General features: G+C 42.7%; 1 protein-coding gene across 3 annotated transcripts in view; it reads left to right on the forward strand.

Moving 5' to 3' along the window:
* The first annotated feature begins 6,112 nt into the window (after positions 1-6,112).
* TMEM266 (transmembrane protein 266) overlaps positions 6,113-22,350 on the forward strand; it is a 766,234-nt gene continuing 749,996 nt past the window's right edge. For all 3 annotated transcript variants that reach the window (XM_086959421.1, XM_086959422.1, XM_086959423.1), the window contains exons 1-3: positions 6,113-6,311; positions 9,364-9,804; positions 10,219-10,296. The gene's annotated coding sequence lies outside the window, so the exon portion shown is untranslated. The remainder of the gene's footprint in view (positions 6,312-9,363; positions 9,805-10,218; positions 10,297-22,350) is intronic.

Here is a 22,350-nt window from a genome sequence, read left to right on the forward strand (position 1 = left end):
TACGAAAATCACGCTATCATGATTTTCCCGGAATACACCTGCGAGGTCCAGAGCAGGCGCCGCTCCTTCGATGACGTTAAACAAACGCTGAGAGCGCTCAATATCCAATAGCGCTTGGACTCCCCGCCGGGCCTGCTCGGACTCCCCGCCGGGCCTCCCCCTCCAATCGTTACTGCTCTCAGGCGAACCTTCCAACGGGAGGCGCTCAGAATCATCTGATCACTTGGCCCATGGGAGCGCTTCGCCCCGACCCTCCTTGAATGTTCTCCGGGACACAAACCTCTCATGCAGCCCAATGCTCTTGAAAGACCCTGCTTGAACTCACCTCTGCCTGCCAGTCCTGGCTCCGCAGCCAGAAAGTATTCCTGGTCTTACCATATTCTTTTCCTTCCTGATGGTCTCGTTTATGCACATTCTGAAATGAGGAGGGGTCCTCCACACGTTCCCATTCCCAAGCATTTTAGTTTGGTTGTTCACTGTCTGGTTTGTTGTTAGGGCGACAGATGCTTCCGTTCCTGAAGTGTAGGGTGGCAGGTGGTTACCGTTGTCCCGAGTTTATTCCTCAATTTTGGGTTTTTTGTTTTTCAGTTCTACCACACCATCATTCATGAAGCACCCCGATGTACACCTGATACGACAGACAGACTGGTCCTCCCCTTTCAGACTTGTGGTCCCACTGCCAACCCAAACATCATGTCCGACACACAATTATTAAACGCCCCCATGCGCATCATGTCCTGGAACGTTAATGGCCTCCTAGACCGCTTTAAACGCATGGCTGTCCTCAGATACGCGAAGCGCCTAGGGGCGGACATCTTACTTTTACAAGAAACCCACCTGCTGGGTAATCACTGCCCCTTCTTAACGCGGTACCGCTACGATAGGGTGAGGCACTCGGGGCTTACAAGGGGTTTCCGAGGGGTGGCGATCCTGGTGAAATGCTCCCTTCCTCTGGTGACTGTCCAAATGACTCTTAACGCCCAGGGCACTTTCGGGGCCCTCGGTGGCACACTAAATGGCAACCCGCTTAACTTGGTGTCCCTTTATTCTCCCCCCTCGATGCTGACGATGATCCTAGCTAAGTCTGTTGACCTCCTGGCGTTTCTGCCCCCTGGTCCCACATTCCTTGGGGGCTACTTTAATGCAGTCTTATCGCCCGACCTCGACACGACAGGCCTTCCGTTCCCTGGTAGAATTGCACAAGCCAAGCAGCTGAGGTATTGGTCCGCATCACTGGGTTTATGCGACGCCTGGGGACTATGGCACCCTCACTCTAAACAATTCACACACACCTCAGTGGCACACCACACACACGCATTGACGCTATCTTTGTTCCTTCGACAGACTGTCTTTTGATTCAGGACGTCTCGCTTCTTCCGAGAGGTATCTCTGACCACTCGCCAGTGATGATCCATACAGGTTCCCCCCGCCTCTGTCCGGCAAACATGGAGGTTAAACGCCTGGTTTCTTCAAGACAAAGATTTCAGCAAAGTGGTGAAGCGGGAACTAAAACAGTACTTTTTCTCTAACGAGTGCTCTGTGTCCTCCCCAGGCACCCTAAGGGAGGCGGGCAAAGCCACGATTAGGGAGGTCGCCAAGGGCCAACTCAAGCTCCAGCGACAAACCCAACTGGAGCAGATTACCTCGCGGGAGGGGCAGGCCCTGCGCCTTGAACGTGCCTCGGCCCTATCCCCAGACGCTTCCAACCCGGCTCCGGTCAGAGATCAAGCAGCTGTCGCTGGATGTAGCCAAACTGCTTTTGGTGCTCCTCCGTGGCCAGGGTGTATGGATGGGGCGACAAAAATGGCTCGCTCCTTCACCGCCTGGCTACGTAATCAAGAGCGAACAGTATAATACCTGAAATAGCGGCACCAGATGGGTCACTGTGCAGTGCCCCAATGGAGATGGCGCAGGCCTTTGCCGCCTACTACCGCAGGCTATACGAGGCCTGAGCCCCAACCCTGTCCCCTACGGACCTGATGGACATGGAGGGTGGCCGCCTTCCGTGTGTGGATGCCGCCGTTCATGTCGATCTGGACCGTCCCATTTCCTGTGAGGAAATTGGAGAAGCAATTGCCCTTGTCTCATCCGGCAAGACACCGGGCCCAGATGGCCTTCCTCAAGAATACTATGGTCACTAGTGGGACGTTCTCATTTCCCACCTAGATGCACTGTTTCGCGAAGCTGTGGAGAAAGGCTCCTTTCCTCAGGAAACGGACATAGCCACTATTGTGGTCCTTCCAAAATCCCAGCCCCCCTCACCACAGTGCGCAGATTACCGCTCCATATCCCTCATCTACACCGAGGTCAAACTGTTTGCCACCCTCCTTGCCCAGCGACTCAAACCTCACCTGTCTACATTGGTCCATCCCGATCAATCTGGTTTTATGCCCTCTCGTGGCACCCGACACTGTCTTCGCAGACTGCACTCCGCTGTGGCCGATCGCCACCTCCTCACCCAATACCTTGCGCTTCTACGGGTAGACTTTGAGAAGGCCTTCGACTCGGTGGACTGGGGCTTCCTTTAAGATGTTCTTGACACGATGGGACTTGGTCCCCGCTTTCGGGCCATGGTCAAGGTTCTTTACACCCTCCTGAGGGCTCGTGTTCTAGTAAACAGAGTCCTGTCGGAGCCCTTCTTGTCTGTAGAGGGACGAGGCAGAGTTGTCCCCTTTCCCCTCTACTTTTTACCTTAGTGATGGAGCCCTTGATGCGGTCTTGTGATCAGATGCGGGTATTGGAATGGCCCAGCGCTGAACCGGATAAAATCGCCCTCTACACAGACGACGGCATCATCTACTTGGCAGATCCTACCCGGTCTGGCCCCCATTGTCTTCGTATCTTGCAATTCTTCGTATCTTGCAATCCTTCGAACAGGCCTCGGGCCTCCGTTTGAATCCCAACAAATCGGTCCTGGTTCCCCTCCACCTCTCCCAGGACTGCTTTGACTGGCAATCCAAAATACCTCTACGTCGTCAATCATTCAAGTACCTGGGGATCTGGGTGACCTTGCTGCCTGAGCTCAGCTAAGCCCTCAATGTTACTCCACTGGTGAGGCGGGCCGAGGTGGACCTCCAGCGGTGGCAGTCGTTGCCCCTCAAACCCATGGGGAGGGTGGCCCTTTTTAAGATGATGGTGCTTCCCTGCTTCCTTTACATGCTTTAGAACAACCCCATGTGCTTTCCCAGGGCCTGGTTCCGTTAGCTCGATGGCTTGGCCAGCAGGTTCTTATGGGGGAAGGGTAGGTCCAGGCTGGCACTCAGTACTTGCAGGATCCCCTCGTTTGACGGGGGTTTGGGGATGAAACACCTTTATCTATATTATTTAGTCACGCAACTTCTTTCCATACATGACTGGTTCAACGGGGGTGGTCCGATCCGGCCTATAGGCTCGAACTAGGGGAGCTGGGCCTCGCCAGAATCCAATCCTTTCTATATGGGACCCCGATTCCTACCCGTCTTCCGGATGTGACGCTCTCAGTGTTACTGGCCTGGTGGGCAGCACTGCGGCACACCAACTGTACACACACACTGACCCACTGTACACCCCTGTGGCACGGGACCTGGCTCAAAGAAGTGACCGGGCTTCAGGGCTTTAAAGCTTGGGAACTCATAGGTATCACACATCTGGGAGACGTTTGGGTGGGGGATCATATGCGCTCCTTTGAAGATCTCCAAACCAGGTACTCGCTGCACCACTCGCAATTCTTTCACTACCTCCAGCTATGGCAAGCCCTATGCTCATACCTCACAACAGGTACGCAGTTGCCGGATCATAGCCCGCCTAAAGCCCAGATTATGTTTGGGGACATGGGGAAAGCTGGCATTTCCCGCTTTTACCGTACACTGATTAACAACACCCGACTTCCTTGGACCGACTGCGGGCACAATGGGAGGACTGGGTGAGCCCCTTGGAAGAAGAAGAATGGCGTGACGCCCTTATGGCCCCCAGAACGGTCACTGTCTCGGCTAGGCTGCACTTGGTGCAGCTCTATTACCTACATGCCGCATATCTCACCCCTGTACGTCTTCATCCCGTGGGGGTTAGTCCGTCCTTAGCCTGTACTAGGTGCGGCTATGACCCCGCTGACTTCCTTCACATGGTTTGGGCCTGCCCCCACCTGGCGGGATTTTGGGAGGGAATCGAAGAAGAACTCTCTGAGGTTCTAGGGTGGGGGGTTCCACACAACCCTAAGCACATGATCCTGGGCATCACTGATGGGCTGGATGGGTCACGCAACGAAAAACTGTTCTTCACTACAGCTATGGTGGTAGCTAAAAGAGACATTGCGGCCTCCTGGAAATGCCCTGAACCCCAAAGTGTAGGGAGTTGGTGGAATGGGGTGGATTGGTGCGCCACACAGGAGAAAGTTCAATTCAATTCAATTCAAAGAATCTTTATTCGAATTTTTTCAATTCATAAAAGTACATATCATAGTGCATATTCCATAAAATACTATTATCCATTAAAATACAATTAAAAAACAGGTTAGATTACAATTTAAACATTTTCCATCATTTTGCGTGCTCCAACAGCAATTTTTAAAAAGATACCGATACGACAAATTATTTCTTCATTATCTAAATTTAACAGTGCCTGATAGGATTGTTCCAAAGTAATGGGTCTATGTTTTAAAAAATACAGAATTAATAGCCATTTTGTGTATTTCACATAAAATTTACAACAAAAGAGAAAGTGCAGGTCATTTTGTGTGCTTTGCCCATCACAAGGGCAGCTAATTTTAGCTGTACTTTGCTGGTAACCCAAAGGGAAGTTTAACAGATACCTCACAGTACCAGCCCTGAGGCGGAATAATAGACTTCTCTCCCAACTAGTCAATGATAATGTTTAATACAATGCAAAGGTACATTTAGGCAACTCAATATTCGGGTATCTAGCGACTGTGGTTTTCCCTGATTCGATCGTCAATCTTTTCCGTAAATTAAGTGCTTTTAGTGCTTTTTCAATTCAGATTTCTTAACATTACTAGCTTCAATTGGGTAAGAGAAAATATTCCCCATACCTACTTCCTGCAGGCTATTATACACAGGAGAAAGTTATGTACGGGGCACGTGGTAGCCCTAAGAAATAGCGCAGAATTTGGGGAAAGTGGCTGGGGGGGGGGGAAGGATCTAATTATGAGGGGTTTGACTGTTTTCATCTAATTTTTTCTTAATTAATGTCTGTACATTGGGTAATGAGAACTTGTGAATGTAATCCTCGATTATTGGAATGCGGTGCTGATTGGCTGGTGCATTCCTTCTGTAAACTGAATAAATTTGTTTATCAAAAAAATTATTTTATTTAGATATTTACTGGCTATGAATGATTAGATGGGACTCCCCTGGGTGATGCTCATCCCTACTGGCGTCAAATAGGGTAGATAACAGGCTAGGGAGTGGGCACAATATGATGTTCCACTTGTGTAGCATTTTAGGAAAGGCTCGGGGAATGGTTTAAGACTATTTCTATGCTCTTACATTGCAAAAATGTATGGAAATGTCTGAAATGTATCTCACTACATGGACGTGAATGTCTTGTTCTATTTATGACAAAGTGTTTAACATGTCACACATAAACAAGCTGAAAACATGTGAATATCACACATAAACTACAAACTTGGCAGCTATGACATTGTTGCTCTTTCCCCACACCCATGAAGACAGTGCAGATTTCGATTTAGATATGGCATTGGAAAACTTGACTGCTCTGCATATTTACTCATTAGACAATCTCACAGAATAAACCACTTGTGTCTTACCTACTTCTAAGATGACAATTGCTAGCTCAAGCTAAATATAAAAAATACATTCTGTAAAGAACCAGTCTTTCGCACACGTGCGCATGTCGCGCCAATAAAGCATTATTTAATTGTACTGTAACTACAGCACGTCTCCCGTTAACGGCGGAGAGACGGACATAAAAAAATAAATTGTCGACTCTACTAAACACAGCCGCCTATTCAGCAAGCGATGCAGTTGGCACGCGACGAGCCTGGGAAGAAGAGCGCGCTGAGCGCGTGACCGCCGATGCGCTGAAGAGCCCCCCTCGCTCTGGCTCAACCGACGGCGCTGCCAGCCGCGGTTAGCCACCCGGGCTTTGTCTGTGCTACAAGCGCGTCACGTCCTGCATCTCCTCCATCCCGCACTCCAGCTGCTTTTCTCCGGGGCTTCGGGCCCAGACTGTGCCACCTCCGTAGGGTCGTCCGGTGCACTGCAGGTCTCGGGTTTACCTCCTGCCTGGCCTGACCTTCTCTGCGCCTGCACTGTCCACCGATGGCCTCCGCCAGCGGCCTGGAGGCTAGGAGTGAGGTGAGTGTGGCTCCTCTGCTCGGGGGCATGTCTGCCGTTGTGCGGGGGCGGGGCTGCGCGGTCCCTGTGGTTCCGCACCCTCTGTTCCGCTGGACTCTCCGCTCCCTCCTCGGCCCGTGTGTCCCCAGCTGAGCTAAATTACCTCACACATCAGTAGTTAAAGGCCCTGATCCTAGTTTGTCTAGTCTGGCTTTTCTAAGAAGCTCGTGAGATTTTGCTAGCTATCTGTTTACCCGCGGTACCTCTCCTGCGTACGTTTCAGTCTATTACATTTGAAGTTTTGCTTAGCTGAATGAATATATGTACACTAAAATTGAAATGTGTAATTTCTCAGACCTCATAAGCTGATGTTTGGACAAAACAGTTGACTTCCTAATATATTTTAAGTTGGTATTTAAGCGATAAAGCGTGTAACAGTAGTGGAGATTATTAGTAATAATATTATATTGGTGCCAGAGGCTATGCGGCTATGACTGCTATGCACTAACCATGTAAAGGAATTCCAGATTGACAAAGCCTCCCCCCTTTTTAATTTTATTTAACATTGCTTCTTCCAACCCAGTCTGACTCAAAGATGTGATCACTGTTAGCAACCCTGCACTTAGTTGACCACTGATGGTAATCTTGTATAGGATGCCACTAATGTTATCTTATATTCTTTTGTAATTTTACAACACTAATAATATTAGTAGGTCAGGATGATTTTCATTGCATATAAGTTGTTCTTATTACAGAAAAGGTTGGAGACCCATTGGTCAAACTGCTGTTTATCTACCTTCATATTAACGATACCTCAGGGTACGTTATTTATCGAATGCGATAAATAGCGTGTATTCTAAGTTCTTGGGGAATAACGGGCAGATTTTGGAATTTAGCGCACCAAAATCTGCATGGTACAGTAAATAGTATACACTTTTCCCCTGTTCACTTTAGACCGGTAAGACCTGTTGAGATTTAACAAAGGGTGAGGTTTTTAACGTACCCAGAAATTACTGGGGGACTGATTATGAGTTGGTTGTTGTTTTCTGATCAATACATACCCCTGCTCAATCAGGGGTTTCTGATTACGTGTTTGGTTGTATTTAACGCATCAGATCATTATCAGATGTGTTAAATAACACAACCTTGGTTAAATATTTACTTTATCACAGGGAGTTCGGTGCATTAAGCACAAACATCTGCATGTTGTTCTCCAAAAACTGGTAATAGGAATTTGCACCAAATATATCATTAGGGCTCCCGGTTTTATGGTATTTATTTTTTTAAACTTTCCATCTGTATTTATCTTATCCATATTTATTTTTGGGACATTTTATCTGTATTTATCCTTATTTATTTTGTGTATATATTAAGGTGGAAAAATGTACATTTCCATACTTATTTAACTTATAGAAACACACATACTTTGGTATCTGTTGTGATTTAGCAATTTAAGCTGCCAAATATAACATAACAATACATCCACTACATTTTAGCATTATACCACAAATGTATGTTGACATATATGCCACTATTTAAAGAAATGCCATCCTGTTTTTTAATTTCCCATGCTGTCCATCTGCTCAGCTGTTAGGCTACAATTCATGAAATACAGCACGGAGGGTCTCTTAAAAGAAGCACATTTCTGTATTTATCCACTTTAAAAACTAAGTGTAGACAGAAAACACATTTTTTCATGTCTGTATTTATCTGTAAAAATGGAAAACAGGGATCCTTATAAATAATGTACCCTGGGGTATTATTATTTATGAGGTGTGATATATAGCACCTTGTCCATGATCCACTTGTAATCCGGCTTGGATGCCTTACATAACACTCGACTCAGAATTGCAACCCGCCCACAAACAGGAGTTTGCGCAGAGGTTGGACAGGGGTTGGAAAAGCCCGACCCACTCTTAATAAGGTGCCAAAGTAGGAATTGGGTGCTCCTGGTTTATACCTATGAGACGGCAAGACTAATATGGACAGATGTTAGCTGCCTGATTGAGTGTACTGCATTTGTAAGCTCTGGACATAGGCACCTGCCTCCTAATATTAGGAAGCAGCTGTTCTTTATTTTTTTAGAAAAGTCCTTTGTACAATTAAATACTTGTCTTCGATAAATAATTTTTGGGCAGTTTTAAATATTTTTATATTCAAGCAATTTGTGTCGAATCTGCTATGATTCGAACAAAGATGCCCGTGCCGGCAATTTCTGGTTTCATCAGGATTGCCCATGTAAGACACCAATGTTTGTATCTTAGTATAACTGCTGTTTTTTGTGTGATATGGTGGGTGTGGGTGTTAAAAATGTTAAACTTGTTAACACCTGCAAGTCCAGCCTAAAAAAAGTTCTCTTTGATTGAACCAGTTCATAATATTCTATACCGCCACAAGAAATATGGGGGTTGTGTGCCTTTGAACACTTGACTTTGGATCGCTGCATGCAAGGCATCCCTGGGCAATCACTCTCTTGCTCTCAGTGTTGTGTGGGAGTGGGGGGTTTGTCCTCTTGAGGAAGATTCAAACTAATTGCCCTCCTGCTCACTGTCACTCGTAGGAAGCGAGGGGCTGATAGGGGGAAGGGTTGGGAGTGGTTCATTGCATCGCATTGACGAAACAAAAAACCCTCTCCTTACTCTGTTCCACTTAAATTTTGAGCGTAGGAATGCATCAGTCAGTTAGATGAATTAATTGTCCCCTAATTTCCATCCAGTGTTGTAATGTTGTTGATTTTATTTTACAACTTTGACAAATTAAGAACTATGATAATGTCACTCATTTTCATCTCATGAACTTGTGGATTGTATATATTTATTTTAAGGTATTCTAGCTGGTATACAAAGCCACAAAAGAAGGAAATTAACATTAACCTGACGGTCTAATCTACAACTCATAGCATGTTGCTCTTAAATGGCACTTGTTTAACTCGCATCCCATCATTTTATTACAGTGTATGCTGTAATGAAATGTGCATTAGCACGAGAGGAAATGATTGTGATCGAGAATGTTGTCAAATTAGACATGAATATTTTCGTCCAATCCCTAGCACTGCTGTTTTGTTTACCGATAGGTTTCGCCTATGTGCCCATACAATAGAGCCTTCAAACAACAGCATTGCTGTCTTCATGCCAAGCAACCCCTCAGAGGAGATCAACTTCACCATTATCAACCAGCAGCACTATTCTCAAACAGCAACTGAGCCACCTTTGCCAACTGCCAGTGAAGCCAAACTGGAGCTCTGTGTCTCTTCATACTGTCCACACTAAATTTTAGCAAAAGCTGTTGTTGTAACAGCAAGCCAGCTGGGACTGAGCAGTGGTTACGGCTTCAGATACAATGGTAACGGCATCTTCGACTCATGCGGAATTTTTGTGATCCAGGCGTGAGATTGGAGGAACAAATTGTCTTCTCTCTTTTCCTATGAATTCCATGGTTATGAATTCCTACACACCCCTTTCAGCATTAAGCAGTGGCAACAGCGGAACTGTTCGGATTCCAGGGAGGTGCAGAGGTGAGCATTTGCCAGCATTTGAATTCCCTTGTTTCCCCTTTCCTGTGGAAAACTTGCCACTTGCAACAATCGATTCACTGTGAGTTGCAGGTATTTGTGTAACCATGATAGTGGGTCTTTGTAAGCCATGTACCCTTTTTCTATTTTGATGGAGTTAAAATAGATTATAATTTAGCAGGTAATTAAAACTTCCATCATTTGAACCAAGTTTGTGTACAGTTTGGTACATGTTGTAATTTATGATAAGCTAGAATTCATGCCTGTGTTCGTTTTTTGTTTCACCTTTTTCAAACAGTTTGAGCAGATAAGTCTAGATAGCTCTTATTAATTATTAGATATTAGTTGTCAATTCATAGCAGTGGCGTAGCTGAAAATGGCCATTGATTAACCTTCTATAGGATATTTTCTACCTAGGTTGCCAAAGAAGCCATAGAGAAAGCTGCTGGACAGGCCATAGCACCAACTTGCAAGGAATCAGAATTTCAGCTTAAGGTGAGCCTCACTGCAAAATGGTATCTGCTTATTGTAGTCCAGTTAGTGGTATATTGCTAATGAAGCAGCATCATTTATGTTCTGCACACACGTCACACTTCTGCTTTGCTGTTGAATGACATTGAATTAGGCTGGGGGTATTCTCTGTGTAGACTTCCAAGAGAGGGTGCACACGCAGCAAAGACTTCAGTTTTTAAAACTGATGGTGTTTGGTCGTGTACTAAATAGGTATTTCTTGTTAATCTTACTTTATGGGATAATGCATAAATCCATGTTTGGGACCACCTTTTGTATGTTGTTAACCTAAATGTATTTAAGACTTCATGGGGCAAGTTCAGAGAGATACGACCAAGTGATAGATGGAATGCTTGCATTGACATTCGACCCAAATAATTGCACAGAGCCGCATTTAAGCCTGTAATTTTTTTGCGTACTGTGCTCCTACAGCTAGGGGCTTTTTGCTGCATTTGAGTCAGTCATTTTTGTAGGTCTCGCGCTGCATAAGAGCACCTTTAGCTGTCGCACTGCTCATTTTGAAGCACACACTTGAGCTTGTGGCAGCATCCACCTTGCGGGAGCGAGCAGGGGCGCGCCACAAGTACGAGTGCAGTGCTTGAAAATGAGCAGACTGCGCACGCACGCACCACTCACGGGCTCACCTCCTGCTCCCTACCTCATCCCCCTCTCTCTCCTCGCCCACACGTCCCGGCTACTCACTTACTCCGCCCGCTCCGTCTCCTTTTTGACGACCGCTTGTTCTTAATTTAGCTGACCAGTGCCAGGTCGTCTTGGGCACACCCACGGCAGTTAGACTGAGTCATTATTTTATTTTACTGTGTATACACTAAGTAAGTAAGGCCTTTGTTCCCCTTCACTGCATCCACTTTGTCTCGGACAGGGCCCCTGTCCCAGTGGTCCTGAAGGAGGTGCCTCTGGAGAGCTTAATTTTTTTAAAGTTAAAAACGTAGAAGATGCATAATGAAAGAAGAGCGTGTGATGCATAAACCGACCTATTGCTGTAAAGCTCACTACTCAAAAAGTCTCTTGGGTAAATACATAAAATATTTAACTGTTATCGACTGCAGTATATAGTGCAACAACGACTTTTATTAAAGCCGGGGTTCTACGGCCCCAATCTACGACGGCATTTCCTGTGATATCATTGGACATGGAATTCGCTCCTTCACGGTTTTAGGACTTTACCATATTTTTGCCTCTGCTTTTGCTTTTTCAAGATGCTAAGCATTACCATGTCCTGTTGTATGCACATATTGGTATACTAACGTTTCTGTAGACGTATAATTGCAGTTTTGAATCTCGTCAGGTACAACTTACTCCCTCTTCCTTCATGGCTCGATAGCACGAGTATCAGGGAGTTTGTTATTGTAAACATGTTCTCCATAATGAAATGTTTGCTCTTATGAATTCATTTCTAACGGGTTTATCCACAAGCTGGATGTGGAACCCTTTTTATTCCTTTTCAGGAAAAAACATGCCTTTGTTATTTACACTTCTGCATGGGTATATTGGTGGGCACGTTTTGCTAAAAAGAGCCATATTAAAAAGCTATCTGACAACGCTCGTCTTTAATTTGCTTTTCTGCCTTTTTAGTAAAGCAACATGAAAATATAGCAGGCATTTCTGTAAGATTAGAGAACAAACACTGTCTACGTTTGGCTTCTGGCTGGCCCTTTCTATTCTACAGAGCACAGCAGCTCTGAAACAGCTCAGTTTGGAGTCCCTTGATTGCATACACATCTTTATTTACCACTGTCCAACAAAGAATCCTTTCTCTTTGTCCTTTGTTTATGAATTCTGTAACGAGGCCAGTGATGGAGAGCTACGATTACAAGTACATTGGATTTCTTTATTCTTTCTTTCTTGAATTCAGCAGAAAAATAATCTGTAGGCGAGAAACCGGTCATAAGAGTTTAAGAATGAGAGGTTGGCGAGCATTAATGAGGTTCCTTTTAGCCAACAGACTTGCACTGTAATCCACTTGACATCATCTTGCTGTCCAGTACACTCACTCATCACCTGCCAGTAGCCCATCTCCCTCAGACGATGCCATCATATACATGTCATTCTTCATCCCACCCACCCCACAGCTCCCAATCAAGCTCTTAATAAGATACACAGTAACCTCTCATAAATGCTGAAAGCCACATCTGTAGAACAATTCAACAACGCTCTGAGGACAATTTTTGGCTTATACTTTCTTTTTTTCACCCTAGCAGCCCCTCACTCTCAGCTATTTATCATCCCACCAATTTTGGCTTTAAAATTAAAAATTCATGCAGTGCTTCTTCGCAAGCAGAGGACAACCCCAGCCAATGAAAAGCATTGGCATAGCCAATAGATCTAGCCTTTGGGACCTTATAAGTGCTTAGTTATCCAGCACAATATCCTTTCTGCAACAACATCAACTGTTGCATGGCTAAACACTAATAAGGTCCCAAAGGCGAGACCTATTGGCTATGCCAATGCTTGTTTTTGTGCTCACTGGGCTACTACAGACCGGGAATTTATGCAAATCAACCATGGTTCTGCTGCAGTAGGAAGAGTATAGACTGTACCGACAAGCCTTACTCCATCAGAATAGGAACCAAAGATTCCCGATTTTGTAAACAGATACAACATAGACGGATAGTGAGAAAATCACAATTCTTCTCCATGGTGAGGAAGGTGATTGATGTTCAGCTGCCCGAGACCCGCTCCTCTGTGCTTTGTGGCTCGCGAAACAAACTAAGCATACCAAACCCTACCTGAAGCTAGTTGATCTGCTGTTGGTTCTTTTTAAGCGATTAATTGCCATGCCTTGGACGGCCCCTTATCTGCCCACGATCGAGTGATGGATTCGGGTGACTCATAAATGGACTTTGGCAGAAGCGAAAGCCATGATCGAAGATTACGAGGTGAGGGCGGAACTGCTATAATGTGGGACACCTATGTTTTTGAGTTGTTAGATAGATTGCCCCACCCCATGCTCTCTCTGCCAAACCAGGTCATAATTCTTCCCGCGGTGAACTGGGCAGCTGGCCAGATGTACCTCTGTGTTTCACTTGCTTACACACACTTGCTCACTGCCCCCCCCTTTAATTCACCACTAGCCTGTTTTCTCCATAGTTATAGTATCCTCCTCTTGCCCATGTTACCGCACTTCAACGTAGCTTCCATTGGCATTGTCAGGCAGAGTGTTTCACAAGTTACTGTTTGCTTCGTTTTACTTTGTGATATACACATTGGCTAATTCTCTGCATGACAGGGCGCATTATGTTGCTTTGGGTTGACAACCTATTCTTTTTTTCTCTCATCATCTTCGGCTACCCCATTTATGTCATGTATGACCTGTTAACAGAATATTTTTAATGTTGAAATGCTGGGAGTTGTCTGTCCATCCACCTTATGAACATGTTGATTGTGGTATCCAATACAGTTTGTGGTGACTCTTAATTAATGCCAATAATGACATTTTAAGAAACAAAAGGATAATGAGAGAATGCTTCACCCACTGCTAAGTAAAACAGTACTTTTTCAAAAGTATTTTTGTTGAGACTGCAGCACACAAAGATTGAAAGCTGTGATCAGCCTTGCGATAGCAGACAAACGCCTCCACTGACAACTCGTTTTACATACGTTTGGAAAGAGACTCCTAATTTGTCCGTTTTTCTGACCAGGGCTTGCACAATGGCTCTGGCATTTTCCAGCAGTAAATATTACAAACACGAGGCCACTGAATTGAGAGTGTAGTGGGATAAATGATCTTTCATGCCTGGCTTATTGTTAAATGGCTATTAAAACAGCTGTGAAATTAGTTTTCCTATGTTTGTTGTTAAAGAGTATAATTGGGCATCATCACAAGCAAGTCTGCCACCATTGGATCATATGGAACCTGAATGCAATTATTATCTATTTTGTGTTCCCTGACTTCCTTCCAGAACACCTCTGTTGCCTTGCAGGTCCATCACATATGAGCTATAGGGCCTGGGTGATGGCAGCCCCTCCCAATGTGTCAATACTAGCAAACACCGCTTTCAGTCTCACTGGAAACCTTTGCTTTAAACATTCTCCTTGTATTATGAACAGATGATGTTGCTATCCTAACCAATATCTTGAGACCTGAAATTTTTTTAATGCTCTTTTTATTTGTTTTTTTAGACCTAAAAACAGAAAAAGAGAATGCTCCTGTACAGTCGCTACACAGTAGAGATAAACTGCTTTCTTCCCACAGAATAACAGTGTTCGAGATTATGGAGCAGAACCAGTTGAGGCTAAACGCTCCTGGCCTCTATCAAGCTGAAAGTTCCACACTATTGCCAGATCAATCCATGGAAAATACTCGCAAAAGTATTTATAGCTCATTCTCCAGGGATTGATGGGATTCCTTAATGCCTCCAGGAGAATGCTTCTAAACTGGGACCATTCTGCCCACATTCTGGATTATTTTTGAAGGTCTTCTCTCACCAGGTAGACTTGGTGTTTCACGCTTATTCAGCGGTTCAACCCCTTTCCCAGCGCTCCTGGGACTGGGGCATCAGTGGCCTTCCACACCACGCTCTTATCTCTTTTTGCCCACAGTGAGGCCGAGCCATATCAGGGCCAATTGATATCGAAGTCTACAGCTATATGGCGGAGAATGACTTTCTTGTCCCTAGGGATCGTCCAATCCAGCACCAGTTCCAAGCAGTCAAGCAATCCATACCAAAGGGGGCCAGTCCCATAATAGAGAGGAGAGGTACTTGCCTATAGCCACGGCCCAACTGGGTCGTGGCAGAAGGAGTCTAGATGTCCTCTTTCTCCTCAGGACGATTGGGCTGGCTAGTGTTGCCTCTAGGCTGTTCTCCGTAGTCTGCTCCTGCCTTCCTTTCCTGGCTCCTCTTCTCAGGCTCCTCACTCTCGGCCTCTGCATCATTATTCTTTCTCGGTGTCTCCTTCTCTCCTGGCGTTGATTCTCCCTCTCGCATATTCTGTGCCTGCGGCGTTTCTGGCAAAGCAGTGGTCACGTGGTAGATGTCTCGCTCCACTGGAGAGACAACCGCCTTGTCTCCCAGGTACGCCATCTTGGGTGACCCGCGCGTAGGATTACTGGGCAGATCTCCAACAATACTTTCTCAGTAACCGGACCTCTGTCTCCTCCCCGGGCACTCTATGGGAGGCAGACAAGGCCACTGTTCGTGGCATTGCCAAGGGCCAGCTCAAGATCAAACGTCTAACCCAAGACTCCCAAATCACTCTCTTGAAGGCCCAAGCAACTCTCCTTGAAAGCAGAGCACCTGGGCAGCAGGGTGACCCACAAGACAGACAGCTTACCCTTCTAAGAGATGAGATCAAGCAGATCTCCCAGTGGGCCGCTAAGCTTTTGTGGAGATCCTCTGTAGTCAGGGTATATGAATGGGGTGACAAAAATGGGAAAATCCTACATCGATTGGCCACATACCCCATGGCAAATTGTATCATTCCTTAGATCATGGACTTAGACGGTACTGTTCATCTCTCACCCTTGGCGATGGCTCAGATTTTTGCTGTTTATTACTCTAAACTTTACTCAGAGCAGAGCCCTGAACTCTCCCTTTCAGAGCTAATCAACCAGGAGCACCTCCACCTCACTTGCCTCAGTGCAGCAGAAATGGCTGACCTTGTTCTTCAGATCACAAGGAGGAAATCAATGATGCCATATCACGCACCACATCAGGTAGTACTCCAGGCCCGGATGGTCTCCCGCAGGAGTACTACGCTGCCTACGGGGAGACACTCGTTCCCCATCTCTCGGACGTATAAGCTGAAGCTGTCGAAAATGGCTAGTTTCTGCCAGAAACGGATGCAGCCACCATTGTGGTGATCCCTAAAACACAACCTCCCTCATCAAACTGCGCCGAATACCGCCCAATCTCCCTCATTAATATTGAGGTTAGCCTTAGCAAGTTGCCAATCACTATCCCCTTATTTAGCACTTTATTATTATTTTAATGCTTGTTAAGCGCGGCTGTCACCCAGAAGGGTATCCTGGCGCTGAGACCATATCCAGAGTTAGGAAAGGTCTATAGCAAAGTGACAGACATTGATTAGATAATACAGTTTACGGTTTTTTGTAAATAAAAACCTAGAATGAAACAGTATATTAAGTCCACTTGTGTACAGAAACCAATGAGCAAAATAATTTCTGATAGAGATTTATTGTTTATTGTTGTTGACTATTTTTCTTTTGTTTTTTACTGTTTTTTGTATATATAGTTTTTATAAGTGATTATGTGTTTAAATTTTATATAGTCTTGATTTAAAAAAATACAAAAGAGAAAATACAAAATCAATAGACATGAAACATATATACAGTGATGAAGGCAAAGCGGTAGACACCACTACGCGTGTTTCGGCTCTTGAGCCTTCTTCAGGTGACCGTCTATTGTTCTATAAGCAATAAAAAGATATATGGATGAAATTTACAAACACAGACATATTATGTACAATATATAAAAGAAGACAAATATACAAATTATTTACATTTCTTACAGTTTTATAATGGCGACAACCTTATTATATACAGTGGACTTAGGACAGACATACATGTTATTTACAGTTATAGCAAATCATTGAGGGCAGTATAGGTGTGTCATCATAGTGGTAGAGATTCTTTTCATTTACACTTGTATTACTTCAAGGTATAGTGATTTTACAGGGATGTAACATTTCTTGTATACACGGCAAATTTTATACATTACAGTATTGACATGTTTATACACTTTAGAGCATGTTAATAGTTAGCCCATTACCTGTTGATTACCTTAGATCTCTTTTAGTTTTTCATTAATCGATAGATATTATTTGATTATACATTTCAGATCGTATTCATGGTTAGGCTTTACCTGTTGCAAGGCAAATTTTATACATGACATTATTAACATGTTTATACACTTCAGAGCATGTTGATGGTTAGCCCTTTACCTGTTGATTACCTTAAATCTATTTTAGTTGACATTAATTGATAAACATTATTTGATTCTACATTTCAGATCATATAGATGGTAAAGCTTTACCTGTTGGTTGTCAAAAAATTGTTTTACTTGACATCAAAATGATAGACATTATTTGAGTATATTAATCTTGAACTTCAATTCATAAATTGCATTCCATAATAGACAAAATATTGATAAGTCAAGTGTACAGGTTACTTTCTTAAAGCAATACATATATTGTTTGATAACCATATAGTTTTCAAAAATAAGCCACCTGTATAATGTGGAGTATACTTTTATGGGGGTAGGATAGACTTTATTAACAAAGGTGGGAATAGGCAAAATATAGAAAGATGTGGTTTTTAATAATATCCTATATGACCTGTAGTTTAAAATATTGCTACATTGTTAAGAGAGAAAACAAATGTTGTTAAACCAAATGAAAGCATAGCGATGAGCGAGGTTCCCAGAATTTATATAAAAAGGGGGAACTTAGGTTGAACAAAGATGAAATAAATGTATGAAGATGTACTTGCAGAGTTTCAAAGAGTCCAGGACTCACAGTTAGGTGTGGCGTGGATATAAAAGGTCAGTCGGTAAAGGCAGCTTCTAAAGATCTGGAGGTGTAATATAATTAACAACGATAATGAAAATAGTTATAATACGTATCATTACAGAATTAAGATAGCTTGAGACATATTGGATCCTGTAAATGAAGGAGGATTTAAACTGTACATAGGATGAGTTGCATAATAAGTCAGCTATAGGTGTAAATCTAGCAGACTGATAGGTAGTAGTATCACTGTTAACCCTGTTGGTGTATAGATGACTATGAACTATGAACATGGATAGGGTCATACAGCAATGAGAGTAAGAAGCATAATAAAATTACCTTGAGATGTGGAACGATGTAGTCCTATAGCTTGTCATATGATGTTATGACATCAAAGAAAAGGAGGTGGTAGAACAGTATAGTGGAGGTAGCTTAGATTCAGATCGTTATTTGTGTTGACATTTGTAGAACCTAAAATAAAATAAGATATCATGGACCAGATATAGTTTGCATGTATAATTGACTCTCCATATAAGTGAAAGAGTGCATTATCAATATATAATTATCTCCACGAGGATAACTTCCAGTGAGTAGATGGTAAGGTGATGAGAGCAATAGTAAAGGAAGCGAGTATTTATCTAGGGATGTAAGATAAGAGGGTTTAGTATATAATGATGCAATATATTGCATCTATAGCGCGATTAAGTATGATGTCTAATATTACCTCCACAAGTTGATAAAATATCCGGAGGCGAGCAATAATGATGTATAATTGTTAGCACGAATATTTTGTATCCACCTAGGGATGAATAGCGAAATAGAATTAAGTAGTAAACATATTTGTGCAGGGAAATCGAAAGAAATTCAATTTTACTAAAACAACAAGTTGGAAATTTACCTAAAGATAAAATAGAAAGGATGTCCCAGGAGCGGAAGATACTATGGAGGATGATCTGGTCATAGCATTGCCTGAGAATAACGTATATAAAGATGAGAGTTGCCGTATCTCTATATTGTGTTTAGCTTAGCAGAATTAAAACGCCGAACCAAACACACTTATTAACAGGAATATCTTTCACATTTGATTGGGGAAGAGGATAAGCGTATCGGTGTAGCTATGCTGTGAAATAACGCATATAGTATAGCATATCTAACATTTATAAAAAAGAGAGTTGCCATATCTCTATATAGTGATTAGCTAAGCATGATTAGATGGCCGAAACAAACATACTTATTAGCAGGAAGATATTTCACATATGATTGAAGAAGATAAGCATATAGATGTAACTATGCTGTGAAATAGCGCATTTAGTGTAGCATGAGTATATATAAATAACCGAGCTAGACTAAGCATGACTTCTAAAGTTTCCTCTTGAACAGACTCACCCGTGAGGTTTGATGAAGATAGTGACGCTCCTGGTAGAAAAGGACTGGTAGCAGTACTCGACCGCCAAAAGACCGCACACCGGTATGCTAGAATGCAAGCAACAGTGTGATAGGAAGCAGCCGCTTTATAAATGGTAGATGATTGGATGGAAATACTGGGAGTGGAAATCGAGGAAGGACTTATTCGTGCTAGGTCACAGTGATTAAAATAGAAGAAGGACTTGTAAAGTAAAATCAAATAAAATAAAGAAAAAACTGTTCTATGTCTAATGGCAACATGAGGCAATATCAATGATAGACATAAGATACAGGGTTAGGTTAGAAGAAAGACTAATATGTGGCGGAAACAATACTAATAAACTATCCTAGTAGAAAATTGAAAGGATGCGAAGATGAGTAGAACTTGATTTCTAGAATTACAAAGATGATAGATGACTTTAATGAGCAGAAAAAGTAATAATTCGTGACGATAAATAGCAGAACACAAATTATTCAAGAAGTACTGGGAGTGGAAATCGAGGAAGGACTTGTTCGTGTTAGGTCACAGTGATTAAAATAGAAGAAGGACTTGTAAAGTAAAATCAAATAAAATAAAGAAAGGACTGTTCTATGTCTGATGGCAACATGAGGCGATATCAATGGTAGACATAAGATACAGGGTTAGGTTAGAAGAAAGACTAATGTGTGGCGGAAACAATACTAGTAAACGATCCTAGTAGAAAATTGAAAAGATGCGAAGATAAATAGAACTTGATTTCTAGAATTACAAAGATGACAGATGACTTTAATGAGCAGAAAAAGTAATAATTCTTGACGATAAATAGCAGAACACAGATTATTCAAGAAGCAATAATACCTGTAGGTGCTGTTTTAAGTAATAAAATTGAATAAACAAATGAATACTATAGAGGCGCTAACCTAGTTCTTAACCCTTTCGATGCTCATGACGAGCTCAGCTCGTCATGATGCACAGTTGAGCTGTGCTGATGACGAGCTGAGCTCGTCATGTATAATGGGAAAGCTCACAAATAAGCACAGGAGGGGGAAAACGCCTAGCAGCCAAGGTGTTAAGTAGGGTTGAAAAAAGAATATCTGTTGTAATGGTCTTAATTTCTTTCGGTCATGACGGGAGGAATCTGATAATTAAAGGGCGAAAAAAGTAGGTAGGATAGCAAATAGTTAATACTACATAGGGGAATAGTTCCTCCTCATATGTAAAGGTGGCTTATTTCACATGTGTCGTATAGTCATGTCTATATATAAAGGGCCAACTCTTTTATTAAGCTTTAAGTATATATCTTTCAGAGTGTGTATCAAATAATCGCTTGGTCCCAAGGGATTTCGGAATTCAGTCCATTATTTACCGTGTCAAACATGAAAATGTGATATACTTCCCGTTTTTTTCTAATTTTATCACAGCAGAGCCCTGCAGTTGGTACAATTTTTTCCAATATATACCAACGTATATCATCTGGAGAATGTTGTTTTTCCAGATAATGACTTACTAGTGGTGCAGCCGTTTTTTGTGTGCGGATTGCCGATCTATGTTCGGTTAATCTAGTTTTCATAGATCGCGAAGTCTCACCCACGTATGCTTTTTCGCATGGGCACAGAAGTATGTAAATCAAATTTTTGCTTTTGCAGTTTGTCATCCCTTTATTTTGAATGGTAATTCCATGATGGCTAAATGATTCATTTTCTATGGCCAAGGGACATGATTTACATGTTCCGCATTTGTAGTTACCATGGATAGGCTGTAGGTCTCTAATGTTCAACTGAAGAGGTGGTTTTGTTTTAGGCATACGTGACCTTACTATTAGGTCTTTCAGATTTTTATTTTTTCGATAGGCAAACATAGGTTTTTGTATTGCCTCAGTAGATGGTTTATTGATGTTTAACAAGTGCCAGTGTGAACAGACAATCTGTCTGATTCTGTCATTAAGAATCGAATGTCTGGTGACAAATACCAGATTTTGTTCAGAAGTGTTGGAATTGCCTGACAGTAGGTGTTGTCTGTCGTAAAAGCGGGCTCGTTTGTATGCATCCCGAATGATACGATGAGGATATCCACGATTCTTGAATTTGATCTTCATATCTTCTGCTCTTAGGTCGTAATCACTGAGTTTGGTGCAATTACGACGTAATCGCAGAAATTGTCCAAAAGGGATTGCATTTTTTTGGTTTGTGGGATGAAAACTAGAGTGGTGCAAGATGGTATTGCGTGCAGTGGGTTTAGTATATAAATCCACATATAATTGCATTCCCTCATGTTTGATCATAATGTCGAGGAACTCGATCTGATCGTTGGTGACATGTGATGTAAATCGAAGATTTTCATCACAGAGGTTTAACCATTGTATAAATTCAGACAGAATTTGAAGATCATCATTCCATATAAAGACGATATCGTCAATATAACGTAACCAACAAAGGACAGTCTCGAAAAAGGGGACCTCCTCTTTGAAAATGTACTGGTGTTCAAAGTGACCTACATAAATGTTCGCTATAGTAGGAGCACAGGACGCTCCCATGCTTACCCCTTTTACTTGTTTGTATAGGTCATTTCTGAATTCAAAAATATTTTCTTTAAGGATAATTGCTAAGCAATCAACAATGAACTTGCTATTGCAATCTACCTGGTAGGTTTCAATGAACCAGGTTACTGCATTAATAGCACCTTCATATGGAATGTTGGAATAAAGATTTTCAACATCCAGTGTTACTAGCCATTGGGTCACTGCATTATAAGGGGTGCCTTCTAAGAGGTTGATTACCTGACTGGTATCTTTGATGTAACCTGGTATTAGCTGGACGTAAGGGCGCAAAATTGCGTCTAGGTATTTCGATATGGGCTCAGTAACAGAGCCAATAGTGTTGACAATAGGTCTAAGTGGGGGATTGCCTACATCTTTATGTACTTTGGGGGTACCATAGATGCATGCTAATTTTGGTGAATCTAGATTAAGGTATTCATATTCTTTGCGACAAATGATGTCATCATTATAGTCTTTGTAAGTGAGTTTTTCAATTTTAGATTTAGTTGCATTAGTTGTATTCTTAGTAATTTTTACATATAACCTGTTGTCATTAAGCATGTTTTCCATTTTTTCAATGTAGTTATTTGTATCAAGGATCGCGATACCGCCCCCTTTATCACAACATTTA

Source organism: Lissotriton vulgaris, chromosome 2_2 (genome assembly GCF_964263255.1).
Source record: "Lissotriton vulgaris chromosome 2_2, aLisVul1.2, whole genome shotgun sequence".
Classification (NCBI taxonomy): domain Eukaryota; kingdom Metazoa; phylum Chordata; class Amphibia; order Caudata; family Salamandridae; genus Lissotriton; species Lissotriton vulgaris.